The 22,683-nt window shown below is 41.2% G+C and overlaps 1 pseudogene; it reads right to left on the minus strand.

Moving 5' to 3' along the window:
* Positions 1–1,095: 1,095 nt before the first annotated feature.
* Positions 1,096–21,915, minus strand: LOC136503342 (4-hydroxy-7-methoxy-3-oxo-3,4-dihydro-2H-1,4-benzoxazin-2-yl glucoside beta-D-glucosidase 2, chloroplastic-like; annotated as a pseudogene).
* Positions 21,916–22,683: the final 768 nt, after the last annotated feature.

Consider the following 22,683-nt stretch of genomic DNA (forward strand, 5'->3'; position numbering starts at 1 on the left):
TGAGAAGGGGGACGTTTTGGACTCCCGGCGAGTTACTATTCACGCATGAACAGTACTCGTGCCCCGGGTTTCCACGGTTCAGTTTTTCTCTCTCCGGTCTAGCCTAGGGTTTGAATTCTAGTGAGAGATTTTTGTTGATATCTCCGATTAAGAGAGGGAGGATGTTCTGGCGGAGGCTAGATGCACTTTTGTAAGTTCAATTACTCAATTTAATTTTTCATCTATAATGATTGATCTTGTGCATCTCGATTTGTTCTTTACAATTCTCGTTAGTATCTGACATAGTCTGCTTGTTTTATTTTTATCTCAAGATCCGTAAGTCAGATTGATGTGATTCTAGTTAGGTTAGTTTCGTAATTTCATCTAGTTTAATCTGACAAATTTTTAGGTCGATCGGAGTTACGGATTTTCGTCCACATCAGGTTTGCTGGGTACATAGAGTTCTGTCCAGATTTAAAAAACATGATTTAGTCAGGTTTTGTGTTTAGAGGAAGGGTTATAAATTTTTGGCTTCCGCGACCATTCACCCCCCCCCCCCCCCCCCCCCCTCTGGTCGCCCGTTTCGATCCTTCAAAATCAATTTAAATTTGATTTTTTGGTTGCTGCACGAGATCATGCTATCTCCGGACTGGATGAGGATGATCTGTCTCAAACTTCTTCCTTTACGATTTACGATAGATGGATTCGACGACAATTATAGGAGTATTCTTTTGTAGGGACTTAATTGCCTACTGGACTCGTTCTGATTCGGAGCAGACTGGAAAGCGAAGACACGTCGGACATGTTGGAATAAAGCTACAGAATTAGTTAGCAAGGGCCAGATGAAAAAATTGCGGAAATTTTGACTCTTTAATATTAGGTATATATAGATAGATAGATTATACTTGACCCTTTAGTATTTTGTATAACTTTACTAAATTAGCAAAATAATTTAAATTTCCATAGAAAAACGTTGAAGTTATTTTGTGTTCCAAAGGTATTTGTGTCTTGGATATACTGCATTTTAACAAGTACCGCCGCACCAAACTCGTTCGGAGTTTCTACAGAAACATCAAGAAGTACATACAAAATTCAATTTTCTTTCTTTTTCACATACTAAACAATTGGAAAATAGTTTATTTGGAAGTTCAGGCCATTTGCTTTCGCCCCCTGACAAATACAAGGTGTCGTCCATAATAATTCAACATTACAAATATTGAAACTGGCAAATGTACCACTTCATTTAATGCATAGCAAGATAACAGTGAACAACATGTCTCCATACTACCTCTGGCGGTGCAAAGAAAAATGTGGGTTTCAAACCACACAGGCACACTGCAAGTTTTCCATGCGTGCAGTACGTGCTACCATACATCAGCCAGCAGTGTTCTAATTAAGCGCTGGCGAGGACGAGCCGTAGCTCGTTTGGCTTACTCGCCAGCAGCTTCACCTCAGAGGTTTATTCTTCATTAATAATTTCAGTTGTCTCTCACGCAGATGTGCCACAATGGTCAAGTGACGTGTCCGTCACGCTTAGAGTCTAATGATCTTCGAGTACCTCTCAGCTGCGTTCGTTATCTAGGTATAGTTGTAGGTTTATTTGTATACAGTGTGTGTGTGAGGTGTGCATGTGTGGTGGTGTGTGTTTGTATCCGAACAGATACTACAGCTGTACTTAGATGAGAGGTCTAAAAAAAAAATAAGCGCTGGCGTAAGAAACATATCTTCAACCTTCTTGGCAGCTCCATTGAACTCTTGCAACCACCTGTCTGACCGCTTCATGGTGCGCTTGCAGCCGTGTTTGCGGTCAACCTAGACGAGTCCGAAACGTTCGGTGTAGCCGGTGGCCCATTCAAAGTTGTCCAGCAGAGACCAAGTGAAGTAGCCGTGCACATTTGCTCCCAAGCTGGCACGAACGGATGCAATGCAAATGCAAGCATTATTATTATTATTTTAATTGAACCGTGCGCCACATATAAATGAATAGTGTTCATGTGTATTATATATATAGTGCAACAAAATGTGTACTAATCAACGGACAAGTTTCTATGTATGAAATAAGCGAAAAGAATGAAATAAACTAGAGGTAAGTTCTATAGATTCATACTCCATTGACTGCTTAAGAGTTGCGATGTGGCGCTGGAGGTACTCTACCCTTTTGTGGGTCATTCAAGGCAACTTGTATGGGTAGATTGCCATTGTCAACGTCACCCATCCCTGTAAAAACAAATAAATCACCCTTTTCAGTGCCTCACATTCCATGGATTATCGGGCCAAGTCATCTCAGTCGTCCGCCAGATGTTTTAATGAATACAGTAACTTATTAGCAAGCTATGGGGCGAGCTTTCATTTTGGCACATTCATGGTCCTCATTAGATGCCCATACCATGTGATTATTATATGACAAGCTCAGACTCAATATGCAACTGATTTCATTTTCTTTTTGGGGACGATATGATCCCGATTAGACCAGATACGTACATCACTGGATCCGGTCTTTGTGATAGTGATTCATTGAGCCTAGCTAATGTGTATATATATAGGATTAAGCTCATCTTTCAAACAAAGAAAACAGAGCTATTCTTGCGAAATTGAAACCATTTGTGACGGTGATCCAGTCTTTGTGATAATGAAAAGTTTAGTTACTTACTTTTCAACGTTTTGCTTGTTTAAAAAGTATCAAAAACCCTTTATTTACAAAAGGCCCATGAGAAGAATAAAAAGATACAATTGCTTGTAGGTAGCTAAAATTTAGTACAACCTATGACTTAAATTGCAACAAAAATGCAAAAATATATAGCATTTTACTACTTACCATTCTCAGTGATGTATATGGGTGGGTTTCCGTATTTGTTCTTCATGATCATAAGGACATCCTTTAGGCCTCTGCAAACTGAAGTATGAATATCGATCCAATATGCATATTACAAGAACAAACGGCAGATTTGTTCCGCTTTATTGCCAACACAAAACATTTGCATGCCTAACGGACTTTCCTTTTTCACGTGCCATTTTAACCATGAACACTCTATGATTATATTTAATTTTGGATGGGTTTTTTACATTATCACTTTGAGCATAAAATATGGTAAAAAAATAATATAGTGTTAGGACGGCACGTACAGAAGGACTAATAGGATTCCCATCATAGGAACCGGCCACTAGCTTCTCTTGCTCTTTGTCAGTGAAGAAGGGTAGCCGTTCCCTTGCCAACGATCTCATGGAGAAAGGGTAGTGACCACGAACCACCGGCTCCACGAACCATGCTAGGTTAAGGTCCATGGACCTTTCTTGGGCATGTTGATCCACAAACGTATTTTCGTATGGCAGATAACCCATTACGTCAAACACAAGCCCTATGCGTCCGTTCTCACACTACATCAGATTTGCACATCTCTGTCGGCATCATCACTGCTGGATTTTTTAGAACCGGCAGTGATGTACCTTCACTGTCGGTTATGAGCTTGAAAATGAAAAAATGATTGGGGCTGGGCTAAAATCGGCAGTGAAGGACCACATCACTACCGGTTTCTGGCTTGAACTGGCAGTGTTTTGGCGGCCACACATCACTCCCGGTTTAATCCAAGAGCCGACAGTGATTGGGCTCTATCACTGTCGGTTCTAGCCATGAAACGACGGTGATAAGCCTACAACGCAAAAAGGTTGGAGCCGTCATCTCCTTTCTCCTCTCTTCCATCCCGAGAACAGAGGCGCGCGTTTGGACCCTTCCCTCCATTGTTGCGGCTGCTCTTCACCATGAAGCTAGTGCTTGGATTTTGAAGAATAGCTTGATCTTTTTGCTTTAAGGTTAGTAACAAACATCTACTCCTTTGATTTTGTTGCTTAATTAGCTTCATTTTGATGGCTACATTGCTTGATTCTCATTCTAGTTCTTTCTCCATTCTAGAGAGCACTTTCCAATTGGACATTTGTGTAAGGCTCAAATTGTGGTGAATCCATCATCCAAACGGTTGGTGTCTATGAACACATTTAAATTCCTAGCGAAGTATTCTATGGTGGTCAAGATCATCATTGTTAGTATGAGATGCTATAATTAGTTCTTAGAAGTAGAGTAGAATGGATGTTCTTCATTATTGTGCAATAATTGTATTTTACTATGATTTTTAATTTATAGGGCCGGGGCTACCAATTTCAATTTTTTAATAATTAGTGTACAATAATGTTTTCCAAAAATAGTACTTTCAAGCTACAATTGTTGTTCATGAAGCTCGATTTCTTATTAATTCTTTGCAATTACTGTCTCAGTATTTTTTTGTGCACAGATGGATCGAGAGTGGATGCATCTGTTCTGAACGGACAAGTGGCACATGCATGGTATCAGCCAATTTATCACCGATGCTAAAGCCCATGCTGAGAATGGGAACCATGTCTTCTGCCCAAGCAAAGATTGCAAGAATCATAGAAACTTTCGTCAAATTGAGTCTATACGATCGCACTTGATTACCAGGGGGTCCATGCCAAACTATACGATATGGACTATGCATGGTGAGGTTGGTGTGAATGTTCTACGGGAAAACGATGATGATGTGGACATGCCTGACATAGCCATCTACGATGCTGATGAGGAACCCGGTGTTAATACCGAACCTATGGCTATAGTTAATAATTTTGTTTAGGAACACACTAGCTGATGACACCGAGGATAACAATGGTATTTCTCAGCTGCTACATAATGTAGAGACCGAATGTCTTAGTGAAAGACAACTGAGAAAGCTAGAGAAAATGAGACAAGATGGCAACTGGAAGCCGACATCATGCTGTTAGAGTTCAAATCGATAAACGGATTGAGCGATAAAGGCTTCGATCAGTTGTTAGGTATAATGAGGAAAATGCTCCTGCCCCATCGGCCTCGAGGTTGAAAAAATCCACACGTGTTCCAATAACTGCATATTGTACCATGGAGAAAAATATAAAGACTTGGACAAGTGCCCCAAGTGTGAAGCACCATAGTACAAGGAAGGACCGTCAGATGAGGGTACCAAAACCAGAGGAGGTCCCGTAAAGGTCATTTGGTATTTCCCTATAGCTCCCCGGGTGCATAGCCTGTTTGCATGTGCAAAGTTAGCCAAACTATTGTGCTGGCATGGCGAACAGCGTAAGAAAGATACAATGATGAGGCACCTAGCCGATGGGCATGACTGGAGGACTATCAATGCTATGTTCTATAAGGACATCGGTGGAGAGGTAAGGCACCTTTGGTTTGCTTTGAGCACAGATGGGATGAATCCTTTTGACTAGGTTAGAAGCAATCATAGCACCTGGCCAGTGACGCTCTGTATATACAACCTTCCACCTTGGGTCTATATGAAGCGATCGTACATCTAGATGCCACTACTAATCCAAGGGCCAAGACAACCTGGGAATGACATCGATATGTTTCTAGAACCAGTGATCGTTGAACTAGTGGAGATGTTTGAAAATGGTGTGCCGGATGTTTGGGATGAGTACAAAAAGGAACATGTCATGATCAAGGGAGTACTTATCGCTACAATCACCGACCTGCCAAGTCGAGGTTCGTTGTCCGGAGAGAAGACAAAAGGCTATACTAGATGTGTCGAGTGCTTGGACGACAATAATGCGGTAAATCTGCCAAATAACTTAAAGATAGTTTATATGAGACACCGTAGGTTCCTACCTAAGGATCGCCCTTACTGCAGGAACAAAAAAGATTTCAATGTTACTATTGAGAAACGCTTAGCTATAAAATATCGAGACGGGCCTACGATACTTCGAGAACTCAACAAACTAGAGGTTGTCCTTGGGAAGGGGACAATGCAGTAGCAGCGCCTGATGGGAGTGTTTGGAAGAAAAATTGGTTTTCTAGAAACTACCTTATTGGCCATTTCTAAGTGTATGCCTCTGTCTTGATCCCATGCACATCACTAAAAACGTGTGCGCTAACACTCTTAACACCTTGATGGACACCGGGGGGACATCGAAGGATTCACTAGCCACACGCCTAGACATGCAACACTTGGGAATCAGGAAGGAGCTGCATCTCGTGGAGCTAGAGAATGGCCAATTCGAACTTCCGGTTGCATCATGGACATTGAAGAAGGAAGAAAAGTGTGCGCTTATTTCTTTCTTCAATGAACTCAAAGTCCCAACGGGCTACTGTGCGAACCCGAAGAGGCTAGTGAACATGAGAGAACTCAAGTTCAACTATGGCCCTATGAAGGCCCATGACTGTCATGTCATTATGACTCAGCTGCTCCATGTTGCCCTGCGTGGTATCCTCCCCCCAAAGGTCCGCGCCCCAATCATAAAGCTTTGCTCGTTCTTTAATGCGATCTCAAAAAAGGTCATTGATGTGTCCACGCTAGAGCAACTGCAGCGGGACATAGCCGAAACTCTCGTTAGGCTTCAGATGCATTTCTCGTCGACTTACTTTGATATCTTATTGCATCTGCTCATTCATCTTGTTGACCAAATTAGAGCCCTTGGCCCAATGTACCTGCATCAGATGTTCCCTTTCAAAAGATTGATGAAAGTTTTCAGGAGGTATGTTAGGAATAGATTTAGGCCAGAAGGGGGCATGGTTGAAGTATGGTCAACGGAGGAGGCCATTGAGTTCTGCACATATTATTTGGACATCAAAAGGGTCAGAGTTCCAGAATCTCATCATGAGGGGAGACTATGTGGCAAAGGAACGATTGGGGAGAAATCTGTTACAGTAGATGACCCTGTTTCTTTCAGACAGGCATAGTTCGCTGTTCTCCAACAAGCCAAGGGTGTGATGCCATACATTGACGAGCACAGGCAATCGCTGCAAACTCTGTATCCGAGCTGGTCGCAGGCTTGGCTAGATAAAAAACATAAGGAGGAATTTGTCAACTAGTTGCGATATCGCTTGCTTTGAATAAAGTTGGGTAATCAACTTGATGCCTTAGCCAAGGGACCTTCGAGTACATATCTTAAGTACCAAGGGTATGAGATCAATGGATTCACATTTTACATAAAAAAGCAAGATAGAAAGAGCACATACCAAAATTGTGGTGTTCATTTTGATGCTCACGACAAAAACGACAACGTGCAGGCGACATACTATGGTTTCATAGAGAAGATATGGGAGCTAGCCTATGGTCCGTTGAAGGCAGCTCTTTTTCGCTGCCAGTGGGTCCGGCTCGAGGAAATCAACACTGACAGCGAAGGGTTCACTACCGTTGATCTCACTAAGACTGCATACAGAGATGACCCCTTCGTCCTTGCAAGAGATGTTATGCAAGTCTTCTATGCAAGGGACAACAAGACAAAAGGAAGGCTAAAAGTAGTCCTAGAAGAGAAAAGGAAGATTGTCGGTGTCGATGGAGTGACGGACGAAGAAGACTACAGGGGCTATCAGGAATTGCCTCCATTCGGGGCGAACGTACCCCTACCTATCATTCAAGAGGGTGACGAACCTGCTTACATATGGCTTGATCACAATGAGGCCCTCATTGTTGATGCACCGAAAGATAGTTAGATTATTGTTAACTATGTAATCATTATGCACATAACCGTGAAGGATGTTTGATCCTGATGAAACTCTCATCTCCTCTCTCGTCCTCGTTAATACTCTACCAACTCAGCAAATATGCTGACGTATCATAGCAATTAATGAGAATGAAAGTTATTTAAAACTACCATTGAGACTGACCTTATTACTATTCAAACACTCGATTAGACACCGGATGTAACATTTCTAAACTTTACTCTCTGAATTTAAACATCAACTAAATATAAATATAAATATATATGTCTAGACTTCCGATAGAAGGACATTGGGGCGGCCATTCTCTTCCGAGCTACTACTAGTAGTGAGGGATCCATAGCTCCTCGGCACCACTAGTCCCCAACCATTTTGTAGCCCCTGCTCGCAATACTCGAAGGAGCCCAGCCCACAGTCGGCATTGAGCAAAGGAGTAGTAGCTCCATTCCTCCTCTAACCTTCATTGATCATTGATGTATGTGCTCCTAGAGATGTGAATGGGAATGCCTGTGGCTTGTGTGTTGACTGTTGAGTGATCCATTTACTTGATGCTTGTACTGTTCCAGTCTCCAGATCAGGCCGAGATGAAGAGGAACGCTAAGAAGGCCATGGAGAAAGAAGGTGCATAGAGAAAATTCATTTAATAATTTATAAAATTGAAACAAAAAAGTTAGGCTGCCTGGGACTCAAACACGGGTCTCGGAGGCTAAGCTGCGGAGTCTTAACCATTGAGCCAGTCGGAGGTATTCGAAAAAAATGGAAAAGTTATCCTACTTAACCCCTTACTGCTACACCCACATCACTACCGGTTTGAGGATTCACCCGGCAGTGATATTTCCTCATCACTGTCGGTTTAGAATTACAACTGGCAGTGATGAGCAATTTCTCAAAGTCATTTAATAATTTATAAAATTAAAACAAAAAAATTGGGTTGCCTGGGACTCGAACACGGGTCTCGGGGGCTAAGCCATGGAGTCTTAACCGTTGAGCCAGTCGAAGGTATTCGAAAGAAATGGAAAAGTTATCCTACTTTACCCCTTACTGCTACACCCACATCACTGCTGGTTTGAGGATTCACCCAGCGGTGATATTTCCTAATCACTGTCGGTTTGGAATTACAACTGGCAGTAATGAGCAATTTCCCAATGTTATTTAATAATTTATAAAATTGAAACAAAAATTTTGGGCCACCTGGGACTCGAACACGGGTCTCGGGGGCTAAGTTGTGGAGTCTTAACCGTTGAGGCGGTCGGAGAAATTCGAAAGGAAGGAAAAAATTATACTACTTAACCCCTAACTGGCTGCAATGGCGGCAGGACCTGTCACTGCCGGTTTTGGTTCTTCACAGTCGGTTGCTTGAACCGACACAAAAGGCTCCATTCACTATCGGTTTTTAAACTAAAACCGACAGTGATGTGTAGATGCTCCTCACATGCCAACAGTGCTCCCACTGACCACAACAGTTGGAACACTGCTCCCACCTACCCCGACAACTTTAGTTCAGAAATAAAAATATACCATGACTGCTACCCCCTATAAAATGGCCCTTGGCCAGGAGCTAGCCTCTCCATACATGTTGGTTTCAGACAGGCCTTATCAGTCAAGATACAATATTTTCCTCTCACAACAAACCACAGATATCGTTATGCGTCGTAGTCCACCAAAATGGTGCACACAAGAGGTACTAGAAGAATGCTACTGAAGATAGAGCAACGCTGAAGATTGGAGATGCCAAGAGGTTAACAGAGCCATCCGCGTGCGCATCTAGAAAAAGGCCATGTACAGACAAGGCAGATTCATTGATGCCACCTTGTCATCTCCAACCAGTATAGCTCGTAGACCACATCGGTGCTGCTGTTTGCCCCTAGTTGGTGCTAGAAGAATGCTACTGAGGTGGTTATATTGTAATGTGTTGATACACATTGATTGTAACATTGACCTGTACGCAAATAGGTCTTTGTTATCATATATGAAGTTTTAGTGTAAGGTCTTTGTTATCGTATACGTAATTTATTTCTAATATTTTTTATGTATTTCATTACTATATAAATAAATATATCGTTGTTGTTAAAACTTTCCCACTGTACTATCTAAATAAATATATCCTTTACATATATGCACCTTCACTGTCAGTTCTACTTACAAACCGGCAGTGATATTAACTTTCACTATCGGTTCTATTTAAAAATCGGAAGTGATATTAACTTTCACTGTCGGTTCTACTTAAAAACCGGCAGTGATGTCCATGCCCCCTATATAAAAACAAACCCCACATACATCAATCCCACTCACCCACAAACTCTCACAGTCTCATTTCTCACATTTTACTCTCACTTCTCAAGAAATCCACTCTCTCTACGTGATTTGGTCATGTCTCCTGCATTTTTCAATGGTATTAATATGTTGCCTTCTCCAATATTCTATCTATATTCATTTGATCTATATTTATATTCATGTTTCTTTGCATTCTACATTTATATATATTCTTATTCCTTGCATTCAATCTATATTTAATTATGTTGCCACATTTTAATTGGAAGAATTTTTGTGCATATATTTTATGTTCATATTTTTTGGCATTTTATCGATCAGGTGGTATGAACAACGGATCTTCCCCACCACAAGAACCAGGTTTCCACCCTGGCGATAAGCCATTCGCTCCTAATGTGGCCATTCCACGGTTCCCTATTCTAGCTATTGTATGAAATATTTTTCAACATCTTTTGTTTTTTTATTCTAACAAATAAGTGTAATTAGTTTAATATCATTGTTGCATACATATATGTCACAGACTATATCCCCAATAGATTGGCTGCGAACAGCACTTAGCTGGTTCTTTATCTTAGACATCATCGAGAACACGGCATCTAATGCAAGTGATCGGCTACGGAGGTGTGAACTCAGTTTTTTTCATCCATTTGAGGGGTGCAAATCATCGGAACCATATCCACAAGACGGGAAGATAGAGCCCAGACATGGTAAGCGAACAATTCAGTGTCGTGCGCATCTGTTTAGAGGCACTTTGACATGTTTACTATGATGTGTCTGATTTATCGCACTTCAAGGCACTTGCTTTGAATGCTGGTGATATTCCCGTCCCGCAAGCAAGCGAATAGTTTACGAGCTACAACCATGCGGATGTGGTAAAATGATCACTTATACTAGAGTCGTGGTTATTTGTTATTTATTATTGTAATAATATTCTCTATTTTTTTTCTTTTTCTCCGCACGCAGATTGTGCTCTAGGACCTTACCTATGCTGCATGTGGCTTGTGGGCCATTCTAGACCAAGCCACGGAGCAACTCGGGTATGATTGGGACTTCTGCAATGGTAACCTCGACCAGCTCACTGTAGAAAGATGCCAGTACTGCATAAGGATTACTAACAGAGGCAGTGTTCGTTCAGTAGGTTACATCTATGGCCGACCATTCTTTCGGTATTGTGAGGCACGAGAGAGTGCACTCATACGGGCATTGGACTTCATCGATACAGGAGGATACATAATCCGTGACACCAATTACCATATATGGCTACAGAGGTATGTTAGTGTGCATGGCCCAATAGAACCCGGCAGTGATTATGATAGTAATTAATGTTTATTAGGTTGTTTTTAAGGTCATAGTTTAATTGGGTTCTAATTTTAATTTGTACGGCTTTGTGTGTTTAATTATTGTCATGCATGTCATTCGTGTAACATTTGTTGGGCAACTAGAAATATACATTCCGGTGTCATATTCATCTCAAACTTTTTCTTAGGCTTCCACGTGCCACGTGTGAAGGAAACACCTAGTTTGGGATTTTCCGGAGATAGTTTGCTACTTTCTGAGGTTTAATTGAATTTCCATGCAACGACACCGTTTATTTATAGGTTGAACTGAGTCTAACCACGAAAAGATCCAGAATGGGCCTAACTTTTACACAAACTCTAATGTGCCCCGGGGATAAGAATTTTGTGGAGGTGGATGACAAAATCTATTGAGTTCAAGATGAAATTCACCCTCTTTTGTCTCATTTGGCACAGAGAAAAATATAATAAATAAAAAAACTGATCAAAAAAACCTTAGATCCTGTGTGGGGTCTTAATTTGGGTGTACATGCTTGTCAAAAAAATTCTAAGCCATTTTGATATAGGCGGAGTATACATGCTTCACAGAGGTACATGTGCATTTTCATCGAGCCATGACTATACACATAGGTTATCAAGGTTTCTGTGGTTCATAGGCATTTCGGTGTCGTATTTGTCTCAAACATTTTTCTTAGGCTTGCACGTGCCACGTGTGAAGGAAACACCAAGTTTGGGATTTTTCGGAGATGGTTTGCTACTTTATGAGCTTTAATTGAATTTTCGCGCGACGACACTTTTTAATTATAGATTGAACTGAGTCTACCCACGAAAAGATCTGTAATGGTGCCAAACTTTTACACAGGCTCTAATGTGCCCTAGGGATAAGAATTTTATGGAGGTGGATCTATTGGGTCCAAGATAAAATTCATACTCTTTTGTCTCATTCGGCACAGAGAAAAATATAATAAATAAAAAAACTAATCAGAAAAACCTAAGATCCTGTGCAGGGTCTTAATTTGGGTGTGCATGCTTGCCAAAAAAATTCAAACCATTTCGACATAGGAATACATATGCTTCTATTTATTCAGTATATAAAAGAATTTTTTTAATATATATAAACATCACTATCGGTTTCAAAAAACCGGCATTGATGAGAATAAACCAACAGCAATGCTGGTTATCACTGTTGGTTTATTTTGAAAACTGGCAGTGATATATAAAAAATTAAGAAAATTTGTGCCAACCCTCGGGTTCGAGCTCGGGTCTCAGGCTATAGAGTTTAGAGACTTAACGCTAGTATTGGATGTGTGCCAAGGGTTATTTATTTTTTTTCTTTTGACCTTTAGGCCGCTTAATAAATTATAAAATAGAACAAAAAATTTGGGTCGCCTAGGACTCGAACACGGACCTCGGGGGCTAAGTTGAGGGGTCTTAACCGTTACGCCACTAGGAGGAGTTTGAAAGAAAACTAAAAGTTATCCTACTTAACACCTAACTGCTACACCACTTCACTGTCGGTTTGGAGAATGACCCGGCAGTGATATACCCCCATCACTTGGTTTATAATCAAAACCAGCAGTGATGAGCTATTTCCTGAAGTAAATTAATAATTTATAAAATAGAACAAAAAATTTTGGGCCACCTGGGACTCGAACACGGGTCTCAGGGGCTAAGTTGAGGGGTCTTAACCGTTGCACCAGTAGGAGGAGTTCGCAAGAAAAGGAAAAGTTATCCTACATAACACCTAACTGCTACACCACATCACTACCGGTTTGGGGAATGACCCGGCAGTGATGTACCCCATTACTGTCGGTTTACAATCAAAACCGGCAGTGATGAGCTATTTCTCGAAGTAAATTAATAATTTATAAAATAGAACAAAAAAATTTAGACCGCCTAGGACTCAAACACGGGTCTCGGAGACTAAGTTGAGGGGTCTTAACCGTTGCGCCAGTAGGAGAAGTTCGAAAGAAAACAAAAAATTATCCTACTTAACACCTAACTGCTACACCACATCACTGCCGGTTTGGGGAATGACCCAGCAGTGATGTACCCCATCACTATCGGTTTACAATCAGAACCGACAGTGATGAGCTACTGGTATAAAAGAGGCGCAGGTTGAAATTATCCAAATTCATTTCAACCCCGCACCAACCCCTCCCCCCGCGTTGCCGGATCACCACCCCGCGCCGGAGCACCGCTCCAAGCCATCCACCGCCCCACGCCGGAGCACCGCCCCAAGCCAGAGCACCACGCCGTCTGTGCCCTCATTCCTTGTCCACGACACCGGCCGTGCCCCTCCTGCTCCACGCCTACACTCCCACAACCGAGGCCTTTAGGAGCGCGTGGACAGCTACTTTCCCACCCCCACGATGAGTGCGTGGCTCACTACCCGCTATGTGTCTGATGAAATGTCCCACAGTGTTGCCGCTTACTTCAATCAATAGAGGTGTTGCTGTGAATCAGTAGAGGTGTTGTTGCTTACTTAAATCCAGTAATACTTATTTTGGGGGAACGTTTGTGTAACATATTTTTACCAATTCACTTCTAAGAAGAAAAAAGTTGACTTATGTCTACATTAAGTGATAGTATGTGATTATGTTTCTTGGCTATTCGTGTACTGCTGGTCAGGGGCGAAGCTAGAGCAAAATAATTGGGTGCACCACTTAATTCATAACTACACTAACCGATATGATGTTCAATCAAAAATAGCATAACTAATGTGCAACTACCATATTTTAATATCAAATTCGACTTCTAGCAATAGAGATGAGATTTTGGTCCAAACATAACACTCACCATTTAACAAAAAGAAGACAACATTGATCACTTTAGTGTAGTCATCATTGATAGAATCCCAAAATCATGAACAAACATGCCCCATTTAGCATAATATGTGATCTAGGAGACCATGATGAAGATCCCACTAGCCTAAAAGGAAAGAAAATAGATAGGTCAGTTATTTAGCAAATAAACTTTAGAATTTTCCATTAATAGTAGATGCATTGCATTACCTATCAGAGATCATATTTACGCCATTTTCCTTCCATTGTCATGAAACATCGAACCACGGCCTCATTGGTCACTTTCTTCATTTCTTCTTTCTCTAGATAGCAAATAAGTCTATGACTCAAGTGCTGATCACCCATGCGATTAGACAAAGTTGTTTTGACAATCTTCATTCCTGAAAAGCATCTCTCAACTATTGCTGTAGTGAGAGGCAATACTAGCAAAGCAATGCACATAATAAGCTGTTTTACTTTCTCTCATGATCAATGATTGCAAAGTGAGTATTTTATGTGCATTATGTGATTTAGTAAAATAGACTTTGCAGCCATGCAAAATTTTCATTTGAAATGTAACCAGGATTGCTTGGAGGATGAGTAACATGCTTTTATTTGCATTCCTAGCAACCTACTTCAATGTTTTGTTTGTTACAGGCTAGGGTGTCCATGCCTGTCCAAAGTAAAGTATGCTTGCTTACTTGAGAAATTCACATGAGCACCCCTGTTGCTAACTATTAACCAATGACATATGATGATGCATGCTAGCAAGTATGATTACTAAACCACATTGATCTCCGAGTAATAAACATTCCCATTATTTAGGTAATTTTTTATCATGTCAAGGATAAAGAGCCTTAAATAGATTTAGTTTGGCCATATAACTTGACTAATAACTCTTGTTCAGTGAGTTACCATCACCACTTACCACATGCCTAATTTACTTAAATGTATAGGCAACCATGGTATGGTATGTAGTGCATGTTGGTCACATGCCTGGGATTTATCGAACCTAGGAAGATTGCTATGCTCAAGTCAATCGCTACCCTAGTAATTTGCACAAAAAGTACAACACAGAAGCTGAAGCTTTGAGGGCCTATTATAGTCATCCGGCCTACCTTGCAAACCATGGGCAATAAGCCTACTATGGTCCAATGAATGCAAACCATGGACATTCGCGGGCATCGAAGATTGAAGAGAAGCCACCCGCCAGAGATGTGAAGATTAGGAGAATTGCTCCTTGGACTTGGAAAGATGTCATGCTTTTATTTATGGCTATGGTCATTGCTTTTCTTATTTAGAAGTTGATGTAGGCTTAGTTTCGTAGAACAGTAGGTGGACTTTGTTTTTATGTGGCCAATCAAACAATAAATTTGTTCTAGGTGAACATATGCTATTATTTGACTTTGTTGTATGTGGACTTATTATTAGACTTTGCATTAAACATATTATATATATATATATGAACATATGCTATTAGTAGTTGTCCATAGCCAAAACTAACCATGATCGTGTCACAGTCATGACTCATCGTCGCATGTTACCCTGCCGCCGAAGAACAGACCAGCAACAAGAAGCGGCTGATATCGCTGGGACGGGAGAGCAGCATGATCCGACAAACACTGATGGTGCCAATCAGGACGGTGAGAACGAGTAGCCTTGGACCTCGTCCAGCCTGCTCGATCTGAGTCAAAATGACCAAGATGGCCAGGTAACTTTGGTATCATGTGACTATGTAGCCACACACGCTAATCAATTGAGAGGGTCATAGCTTACTTGGTGTCTCTAGTAGGAGCCTCCGCCGGCCGAGGAGCTAGAGGGTTCGGGTAGCAGGAAGGCCAGATCCAAGCGAGGCATGTCAAGGATTCCTGTTGGTAGGAATGCACACTGGCACATTACTGAGTTCGATGAATTCCGAGATCCAATCTCACCGCCTATAGCTTTGACCAAATACAAGACTATCCTCGGGTTACTTGTTAGGGACTTCATCTCGATTAGGTACAGGAAGTGGATTGGGAAAGATGATGACCCATGGAGGGTTTCTAAAAGTGAGAAGGATTACATATGGAATATCAAGATCCTAGAGTATTTCACTTTCCCAATGGAGTATGACAAGGAGTTAGTCAAGAAAAAGCAAAAGAAATCATGGGGACATGCTTCAAGAATTTCAAGGGAACATTGTACAAGAATTTTGTCCTCCAAAATAAAGAGTCAGATTTCGATGGTGGACAGTTTAGCAAGCAGAAGGACTTCTGGCAGGATTTCAAGGAATACAGGTTATCTGAGGAGTACTTAGAACTGAGCAGGAAGAATAAGGAGAACTCGCAGAAAGCGATGAATCCTCATCATCTCGGCTCTCGTGGCTATGCCAAAAAGATGCCAGAATTTGAAGCAGAATTTGAAAAGATGGATCGCCTTGCTAAGGAAGGCGTTTAGGTTGAGACTGCCGATTAGCAGCCAAGATCGGTAATCTACTGTATTGGGAGGAATGTACGCCACGGAGAGGATGGGAGCTTTAGCTCCACAAATCAACCCATGAGCGACTCATCCAGAGGATCTCCTAGGTAACTGAGGAGGTGAGGCAAGGGACTCGCACTTCTAATAGGGAGAAAGACGTGCTCACCCAAGCACTCGGAACCAAGGAGCACCCTGGTCGCACTAGAGGAACCAGTGTTGTTCCTTAGAAACTAGCATTCCCCCAAGAATCTAACACTTACCGAAGCCGCTCGAGGGGTAGAGCGGATTAGGAGGCAGAGTATTTAAGACGACTAAAAGAGATAGAAGAAAGAATGGACGCACGGATTGAGGCGATTGTTAAAGCATGAGTCCTGCAAATTTTACTATCCAAGGGGTCAGGAGTACCACAAAACCCTATTCCTACTATCTTTAGCCCACAGTTTAGGGGTCGTAGCAGCTGCGGATCGACCCCGCTCGACGAAGAAGATGCGAATGTGCCTCATCCGGTGGACGACATCACTGAACCTGTTAATGTCAAGTTGTACATCCGTCAGGAATGGACAAAGGACAAGGTGACGCTCGGCTAGGCCTGGCCTACGGGAGACGGGAAGATTAATGGCCACCCAATTCCATAGGGGTACGCTCGTGTCACCATTGACAGAATACTTGATAAGAAGTATAACAAGATACACATTGATTACCCCATAGCGGAAGACAGGCCAAAACTTGGTCATAACAAGGGCTCTCAAGTGCCCTGGCGCAAGCACTTCATTAAGCTTGACCACCAATTGTCCTCTGATGATGAGGACAATTGTGAGTCTTTGCCCACCCACAATGATCACTCACCATCTCCCAACAGAGATCACTCCCCTCCTCATCCCTTGCCATCACCCCCGAGAAGACAGGGGTCTCCTTCTATTCCTCCTTGTCTGACTCTATCTTCATCAGCCCCGAGAAAAGAGAAGACTCCTCCTCCTGCTCCATCTTCATCAGCCCCGGAAAAATAGAATTCTTGTCATCATCCTCCTCCTCCACCTCAGCCCAAAACAAGATCAAAGGCATCCTCGCAGTCACAAAAAAGGTCCTTGGATTCGGTCGCTAATGCTCCCAAAGTGGACCAACAAAAAAGAAAAAAGGCCGTTTAGTGGCAGCGTTACAAACTTGATGGAAGGAAAATTTACAGCACACATCTCAAAGGAAGATTGTATTAGTTTTTTCAATCTTTATGTCTCGCTGCCTCCATTTTTGTTGAAGTCCGAATTTGAAAGGCAAACACAGAATCAGTACGCTACAACAAGAGTCGATGAAATACACAATGAAGATTTAAGAAAGATACAGAAGTTCGTCGAAGACAACCCCGAATTAACCATGGAAGAGGTCGTGACCATCTATTATGATGTACAAGGGACGGTAACACCGGCAATGAAGTATGAAAGGGGCAATCTTTTGGTTCCCGATCATGAGTATACAAATTTGACAACATATATGCGCCAGTTGCATGAATATTACATGGCTCAAACAACAGAGACGCAGGACTTTGGTTTTGAGGTTATTATCCGTTCGCCACATGTTTTTAATTATCCTAAAGAAGAGAAATTCGATGTCAAGTGGGAGTGCTTGTTCCAGCTATACCAGAAACGCTCTCTCGATACACAAATGTTGACGCTATGGACTATGTAAGTACCATACACGCACGATATTACAATTAACTACTCTCTCGGGACACAAATTGTTAACTTTTGAGCACTTTCCATGATTTTTATGTAGGTGTATAGCAAAATTTTGCATTCTAAAAAGCAAATGGGATAACATAGGCTTCTTGGACCCCTTGCGAGTCAATGAGAAGACATATCTATGCCTCCATGGATGTGACATGGAAGACCTGAAACAGAGATTGATTGCTGTTTTCGACAAATTCAAGATAAAGAACAAAATCCACATACTTCTAGCCTATAACTGCGAGTATGTGTTCTTAGCTTTTAATTTTATGCTTCTTTTTTCGTTAAGATTATTCAATAATTAGGATTCTGTGATTGCAGCCACCATTTCTCTTCATTTGTGTTAATCTTGCCAAAAATCTGATCGAGGTGTGGGACTCGAAGAAAAAACCATTTCATCATCTGGATGCACTAATGGCAGTGCTGAATTAGTAAGCGATCCTAATAACATATTATTTTTTAATCACACATACCGCTTTCTAACGTTTCTCCTTTTAAGGTTGCTCAGTGCCCGAAGAAGACATATCGGTGGGACGCAAGTCCCATTCAAGGTTGTCGAAATGGAGGGTAAGAACCTAAAACAGCTGCGGGAAACAATGAATGTGGGTTTTATGTAACGTGGGCAATGCTTCGCTACCTCATTTCATTTATGTCTGTTATTCATTCAACAAAATGATTTACTGATTCCTCTTTGGATATCCTTTTTTGAACGACAGCGCAAGAAATATAACCATGAAAGGCTGTTAGACATGGAGATCGTCGCGCTGCAATCGGAGCTGGCAAAATTCATCTTATCCGAGGTATTGGAAAAAGATGGAGTATTTTTTGTTGCACAATCCATGAAGTTCAAGGACCAGTATGGCCCATAGTGGCTCGTCAGATTATTGTAAGAAGTCCGAAAAGTATTGCACAATCTGTGAAGTCTGAGAATATTTCTTTTTTTATTTTGAGGGATCGAGATCTTAATAAGAACATTTGAACTGTAACCGTAACATTTGTAATGTTTAATATTGATGGACCTGACGTCTAAGTAGCGTATATAAAGCAAAATCCAATTCCACAAAAAAATATAAATTAAAATAAATTACAAAACAATAAAATGTGAACGTGACATCACTGCTGGTTAGCAGAAAACCGGCAGTGTTGTCGTAAACATTACTACCGGTTAGCAACAAACCGGCAGTGATGGCACTGCCGGCTGGAGCCACAAACCGGCAGCGTTGGCTTAGCCATCACTGCCAGTTCTTGTCACAAACCGGCAGTGATGTTTACGACAACACTGACGGTTCAAACACAAACCGACAGTGTTGGTGGAAATGAACTCTACCGGGTGATCTTATGAACCGGCAGTATTGGTGGAACTGAACTCTGCCGGTTGTGTAAAGAACCGGCAGTGAAGTTGAAGAACACTGCAGGTTTGTAGGAACCGACAGTGATAGCTTATGCTCATCACTGCCGGTATGGTTGTGCCAGTTAAAAATCCGGCAGTGATGGGGTATTTTGAACCGGCAGTGAAGTGCAATTCTGACGTAGTGTCACCCTGCAATTTATTTATCAATATTGTAGTATATATTGTACCACTACCTATTAATTTAGAACAGTGTATATGAGAGTCTTTGAATATATATATAGGGTACCTTGTAATACTTGTTGTAAAGATCGACAGCCTCAGTGTGGGCTCGGAGAAGGTTGTGGCCAACAATGTATGGCTCAGTGAGTGAGTTTGCAGTTGGGACAGCACATTTTTGTCGCGGTGAGCACCGCCCTGGGGCAAGGGTCCCGGTTCCGTATGACATAGAACAAAATATCTGGGGCTCATTAAAGGTCAACCAATTCTTCACTTTGTCACCAAAGTTCTCAAAGCACACCTTAGCAAAGTCTGTGTGATCTTTTCTGAAAAATTGCAAAACCGAATGATGTGTTATATATGCTAATTCAATTGATGATGCTGTTTCTCTAATACTTTTGATGCGAACCATAATGAAATTAAATCATACAAATTCATTGTCCAAAATGTATGAAACACCAGAATCACCGTCCTCTCATTGGTATTCTTTGTTCGTGCAAGGAGTGAGAGCAAGTAGACTAAATAATGATAGATGTGAGCATATCATTTTAACTGTGTATAGTACTTACACGATCCTCTGATCTAAAAAGCCACCGTACTTGTCTACCAGTGCTTGAGGCGTGTCCCAGTGGAAAATTGTTACAAATGGCTGTATGCCTGGGTTGCAATGAGTAAAAAATGATTCGTGTGAAAACTTTTTCTCACTGGATTACGATCTTCATTAATTAATTAAGCTGCTAATCTAACCAGGAAGAGAAATGGGTTTTTACCGTTCTCTAGCAACAAGTTGATGAGCCTTTTGTAGTAGTGGATGCCTTCCCAGTTAATACCTCCTTCGAGTGTCCCTTCTGAAAGTCGTGAGCATCCGCTGAAATTAGCATCATAACAATCCAACAACCCTTATTGCTTTATTGGATGCATTAATGCATGCACCGTGGAAAACATACTTCGTAATTTTAATATGTACTCCCTCCATTCCAAATTATAAGTCGCTTTGACTTTTTTGATACATCTATTTTATTATGCATCTAGATATAATAATATGTCTAGATACATAGCAAATTGGATGAACCGAAAAAGTCAAAGCGACTTATAATTTAGAAACAGAAGGAGTATTACTTACTCGGCAGTATTCTGGGCCAAGAGATGGAGAACCTATAGGCGTCCATGCCCATTTCCTTCAGCAATCGGACATCCTCCTGTCAGTCAAAAGTATACTAACATAAATAATGATGACAATATATATTAACAAGCATATTAAGTTAGTAGTGCATATACATTAACAATTTTTTGCCACAAAAAAATCTGCACAATACAAAATAGATCCCTTCATAATCGTACATATTTACATGTTTAACAGAGCTAACTGCATACAATACATCTCAGGTACTTCCAGGTAATTATAATATAGCTAGTCATCACTGACATAATCTTAGTACTTACAGGGTACATATGGTACGAATTGGTTGCGACGTCCCCATTGCTACCTTCCGCTATCCTTTCTATTGATGATATGCTTATGAAAGAATGAAAAGGAAGAATTAAGGAAAGAAGGACATCACATATGATGGTTATACACAGAAAATTGCATCTTATTGTTGGAACATATACAGCCTGCGTGCTTATTATTATAAACAAAACAAAGGCTGGGCAGCTGGGGTATATGTACGTTACCCGGATAAGTGTGGCAGAAGTGATCCCAAGTGCTTGGCCCCTTTCCATCTTCATTCCAACCACCTTCGATCTACGCACATATATATCATATGTATAGCACTTATTTTGTGCATATCAAACAAATAATTAAAATATCATAGTGTTTGGTTGGTTCAGTAGTAACGTAAACGTAAATGAAATTAGTTCAATTGCATTTTCCGCCGGTAAGGTCTGCAGCTTTAAATCATTTGCGTTTGCGTTACTGTCGGTAAAACCAAACAGCTCGTACAATGCATTCACACACATCATCTCTTTTTCTTCTAGGTATTAGCAGTCATTGTAACAACTGTTTACACTACTTTCCTTTCATATCTAACAAAGATGTAAACATTCGTGCTAGAAAATAATACTTGGTATGCTGAAGTGGCGGCGCCAAAGATGAAGTCAGAGGGGAACCAGTCCCTTTTAGGGATTTCCTAGGAGCTCAGCTTTTGGACTCCATTATCTCACTGCCTGCTACCCTTTCAGCTCGTGGCCTAAAGCTAAGGTTACACCTTCGCTTACTGTTTTGTGGTGAAGAAGAAAGGTGGCGCCGTGAGAAACTCTCATTATTGGGTCGTCCTAGATGGCTTCTAAGGCCTTGATGGGCAGCGTGATTCATGGCAGCAGCAAGAAATGGAGCCATGTCTTGCTAGCTGGCTAAAGTTTTGAGCTGCTTGTGTATAGTAGGAGAGGTCGATGCAAGTGTCTATTTATAGTCAAAGATGCCGACTGTGTAAGCGGGTTATTGCCAATTATTTTAATATGTAGTGGAATGCTTGTAATGTGTACGGTACACACCGCCGCCTATTTAGACTAATCTCAATAGGAGTTGCATAGAGTTTTATAGACATTAAATACGCTGATATGGCATTGTATTGCTGAAGAGAGAGACGATAAAAATTTATTGAACTAGAGAGAGTTTCATGAGGACAAAATTCTTCTAAACCGTTTTCAAAATATGAGTGCGTCGAAAACTAAGACATAAAACCTTCTGACACTGGCCTTACTAGCGAGCCAGCACATCATATCCCGTGCAAAAATTGCATGCGTAAAGCTGGATCACGTGTTGTAGTGTGAACTGGCCTTGCCAACTGTAGCACCCGGTTTTAAGGACAAAATCAGATACACACCATATATGAGCTCAGGAAGTCAAATCTCATATATAGCTATAAATAAAGATAATATCAATAGACGATGCTTAATATATAACATACTTAGTATAAAGGATATAATCTTAGACAGCAAACAGTGGAAAGACAACTCCGATCTTCTGATGAAGACTCCAATTCCACAGGGACAACTAACTGGTTGATCGCAAGCCCAATTCCTCCAAACTCTAGCAATCTGGTACCCATCCGGGATTTTTCCAAATATTTAAAAAATAAAGCAAGCGTAAGTACATGTCGTAGTCAATAAATATAACATGGGG

This window comes from Miscanthus floridulus, chromosome 14 (genome assembly GCF_019320115.1).
Source record: "Miscanthus floridulus cultivar M001 chromosome 14, ASM1932011v1, whole genome shotgun sequence".
In the NCBI taxonomy this organism is placed as follows: domain Eukaryota; kingdom Viridiplantae; phylum Streptophyta; class Magnoliopsida; order Poales; family Poaceae; genus Miscanthus; species Miscanthus floridulus.